Source organism: Micromys minutus (genome assembly GCF_963924665.1).
Source record: "Micromys minutus genome assembly, chromosome: X".
In the NCBI taxonomy this organism is placed as follows: Eukaryota; Metazoa; Chordata; class Mammalia; order Rodentia; family Muridae; genus Micromys; species Micromys minutus.
Window position 1 is genome coordinate 81,589,170 of NC_137970.1, and position 4,455 is coordinate 81,593,624.

At 44.1% G+C, this 4,455-nt stretch overlaps 1 pseudogene across 1 annotated transcript; it reads left to right on the forward strand.

Moving 5' to 3' along the window:
• Window positions 1-371: 371 nt before the first annotated feature.
• Window positions 372-2,125, forward strand: LOC308414714 (pescadillo homolog; annotated as a pseudogene). Its single transcript has one exon. The product of its transcript is annotated as a pescadillo homolog (transcript).
• Window positions 2,126-4,455: the final 2,330 nt, after the last annotated feature.

Consider the following 4,455-nt stretch of genomic DNA (forward strand, 5'->3'; position numbering starts at 1 on the left):
TACATTGTACCACACACAATAATAGTGGGAGACTTCAACACCCCACTCTCATCAATGGACAGATCATGGAAGCAGAAACTGAACAGAGACGCGGTGAAACTAGCAGAGGTTATGAACCAATTGGAATTAATAGACACCTACAGAACATTTTATCCTAAAACAAAAGAATGCACCTTCTTCTCAGCTCCTCAAAGAACCTTTTCCAAAATTGTCCATATAGTCAGTCACAAAACAAGCCTCAATAGATATAAGAAGATTGAAATACTCCCATGCATCCTATCAGATAACCATGGACTAAAGCTGGTCTTTAAAAACAGCAAAGACAGCTCTGCCTTTCCGCGCCGCCTTCAGGATTTTCTAAACGTGGAGCTATGGGAGGTCTGGAGAAGAAGAAGTATGAACGAGGCTCTGCCACCAATTATATCACCCGAAACAAAGCCCGGAAGAAGCTGCAGCGGAGCCTGCCTGATTTCAGGCGGCTGTGCATCCTGAAAGGTATTTATCCTCATGAACCCAAGCATAAGAAGAAAGTTAACAAGGCTTCTGCAGCAGCCTGAACATTTTACCTTACCAAAGATATTAACTTCCTTCTCCATGAACCCATTGTCAACAAGTTCCGAGAGTACAAGGTGTTTGTCCGGAAGCTCCGCAAAGCCTATGGGAAGAGCGAATGGCATGCTGTGGAGCACCTGGAGGACAATAAGTCCTTCTACAAACTTGACCACATTGTCAAGGAGCGGTACCCCACATTTACTGATGCGTTGCGGGACCCCGATGATGCCCTGTCAATGTGCTTCCTCTTCTCCACCTTCCCTCGGACGGGCAAGTGCCACGTGCAGACCATTCAGCTGTGCCGCCGGCTCACTGCGAAGTTCCTGCACTACGTCATCACTGCCCGAGGCCTGCGCAAGGTCTTCCTGTCCATTAAAGGCATTTACTATCAGGCTGAGGTGCTGGGTCAGCCCATCGTATGGACTGCACCCTGTGCTTTCTCCCACGATCATTCAACAGATGTGGACTACAGGGTCATGGCCACCTTCACTGAGTTCTATACCACTCTCCTGGGCTTCGTCAACTTTCGCCTCTACCAGTCACTCAACCTTCACTACCCACCCAAGCTTGAAGGTCAAGCCCAAGCAGAGACTAAGGTCAGCGAGGACACATACTCATTGACTCTGAGAGCTCTGTGGAGAAACTGGCTGCCCTCAGTGCCAGGCCGGCCCGAGTGGTGGTGCCTGCTATAGAGGAAGCTGAGCTTGATGAGTTTCCTAGCGACGGGGAGGTGACAGCACAGGAGGAAGGTCGAAGGAAAGAGCTGGAAGCACAGGAAAAGCACAAGAAACTCTTTGAAGGCCTGAAGTTCTTCCTGAACCGAGAGGTGCCCCATGAAGCATTGGCTTTCATCATCAGGAGTTTTGGTGGGGATGTAGCCTGGGACAAGTCTTTGTGCATCAGAGCCACCTATGACATCACAGACTCTTGCATCACCCACCAGATTGTTAACCGGCCGGGGCAGCAAACCCCCATCATTGGCAGGTACAGCCCCAGTGGGTGTTTGACTGTGCGAATGCCCGGCTCCTCCTCCCTGTGGCAGAGAACTTCCCTGGGGTGCAGCTACCCCCACATCTTTCACCCTTCGTATCTGAGAAGGAAGGAGATTACATTCCACCTGAGAAGCTGAAGCTCCTGGCTCTGCAGCGGGGAGAAGATCCAGGAAACTTGGAAGAGGAAGAGGAGGATGAGGACGTTGATGATGATGACAACGAAGGTGATGGTGATGTTGCAGCAGAAAACGAGAAAGATGTGGAAGCTGAATCAGAGGAGGAGGAGGAGGAGGCACACCTGTCAGCCTTAGAGCAGCAAAGGCTGGAAGGAAAGAAGCCCCAGGTTATGGCCGGAACTCTGAAGCTGAAAGACAAGCAGCGGCTGGCCCAGGAGGAAGAGAGGGAGGCCAAGCGGCTGGCTATCATGATGATGAAGAAGCGAGAGAAGTACCTTTACCAAAAGATCATGTTTGTCAAACGGCGCAAAATCCGAGAGGCCAACAAGCTCGCAGAGAAGAGGAAAGCCCATGATGACGCTGTGAGGTCTGAGAAGAAAGCCAAGAGGACAAGGCCTGTGTGAGTTCCAGTCGTCCCTCACTGAGATTTGGACTTGGCGGAAGCAGCAGTGAAACACACACCAGCCAGCACTCTAGGCCTTTTAGCGTTGTGAGGCCAGCTCCAGCCTCCTGTGTGGTTCATACCAGTGTCTGGGCAAAGAGGCCTCTACCCAACCCAGTTCTTGATCCAAGAGTCCATCTGACATTATTTTCCTCGGCTTTCCACAACTCCCTACATAGCTGCACCCATCCTGTGCTCAGGATGCTGTGGTGGAGTAAGGGTGGGGAGCTTTTGTTATTAAATGGTTGGATCTTTGCAAAAAATAAGATAAAATAAAATAAAATAAAAACAGCAAAGACAACAAAAAGCCCATATACACATAGAAGGTGAACAATGCTCTACTCAACCACAGCATGGTCAAAGAAGAAATCAAGAAAGAAATGAAAGATTTTCTAGAATTTAATGAAAATGAAAACACAACATACCCAAACCTATGGGATGCAATGAAAGCAGCACTGAGAGGAAAACTCATAGCTCTGAGTGCCTTCAAAATGAAACTGGAGACAGGATAGAAACTTGACAGCACAGGTGAAAGTTCTAGAACAAAAAGAAGCAGATATACCTGAGAGGAGTAGATGGCAGGAAATAATCAAACTCAGAGCAGAAATCAACCAAGAAGAAACAAAAAGAACCATACAAAAATCAACAAAACCAGGAGCTGGTTCTTTGAGAAAATTAACAAGATCGATAAATCCTTAACCAGACTAACTGGAGGGCAAAGAGAGAGTATCCAAATTAACAAAATCAGAAAGGAAAGTAGAGACATAACATCTGAAACCGAGGAAATTCAAGAAATCATCAGATCCTACTACAAAAGCCTACACTCAACAAAACTGGAAAATCTGGAGGAAATGGATGGATCCCTAGAGAGATACCAGATCCCAAAGTTAAACCAGGACCAGATAAACCATCTAAACAATCTCATAACACCTAAAGAAATAGAGGCAGTCATCAAAAGCCTCCCAACCAAAAAAAAGCCCAGGTCCAAATGGGTTCAGTGCAGAATTCTATCAGACATTTATTGACAACCTAATACCGATACTCTCCAAACTATTCCACAAAATAGAGTCAGATGGAACACTACCAAACTCATTTTTCAAAGCCACATAACTTTTATTCCTAAACCACACCAAGACTGTACAAGGAAAGAGAACTTCAGACCAGTCTCCCTTATGAACACTGATGCAAAAATACCCAATAAAGTTCTTCAAAACCGAATTCCAGAGCACATCAAAACAATGATTCACTATGATCAAGTAGGCTTCATCCCTGGCATACAGGGATGGTTTAATATTCAAAAATCCATCAATGTAATCCACCATATAAACAAACTCAAAAAAAAAAAAAAAATACATAGTCATCTCACTAGATACTGAGAAAGCATTTGACAAAACAAAACTCTGCTTCATGTTAAAAGTCCTGGAAAGAACAGGAATCCAAGGCCCATACCTAAACATAATAAAAGCAATATACACCAAACCAATACCAACATCAAACTAAACGATGAGAAACTTGAAGCAATCCCACTAAAATCAGGGACTAGACAAGGCTGCCCACTCTCCCCCTACCTATTCAACATAGTACTGGAAGTCCTGGCCGGGGCAATTAGACAGCAAAAGGAAATCAAAGGGATACAAATTGGAAAGGAAGAAGTAAAAATATCACTATTTGCAGATGAAATGATACTACAATTAAGTGACCCCAAAAATTTCATCAGAGAACTTTTACAGCTGATGAACAACTTCAGCAAAGTGGCTGGATATAAAATTAACTCAAACAAATCAGTAGCCTTCCTCTACTCAAAGAATAAAGATACTGAGAAAGAAATTAGGAAAGGATACCCTTCACAATAGTCACAAACAATATGAAATAACTTGGTATGACCCTAACTAAGCAAGTGAAGGACCTGTGTAACAAGAACTTCAAATCTCTGAAGAAGGAAATTGAAGAAGATCTCAAGATGGAAAGATCTCCCATGCACATGGATTGGAAGGATCAACATTGTTAAACTGGCCATCTTACCAAAAGCAATCTACAGATTCAATGCAATCCCCACCAAAATTCCAACTCAATTCTTCATAGAGTTGGAAAGAGCAATTTGCAAATTCATCTGGAATAACAAAAGACCTAAAACAGCGAAATCCATCCTTAACAAGAAAATTTCTGTGAGAATCACCATTCCTGTCCTCAAGCTATATTAGAAGGCAATTGTGTTAAAAAAAAAAAAAAAAAAAAAAAAAAAAAAAAACTGCTTGGTACAGGTATGGAGATAGGCAGGTAGATCAGTGGAACA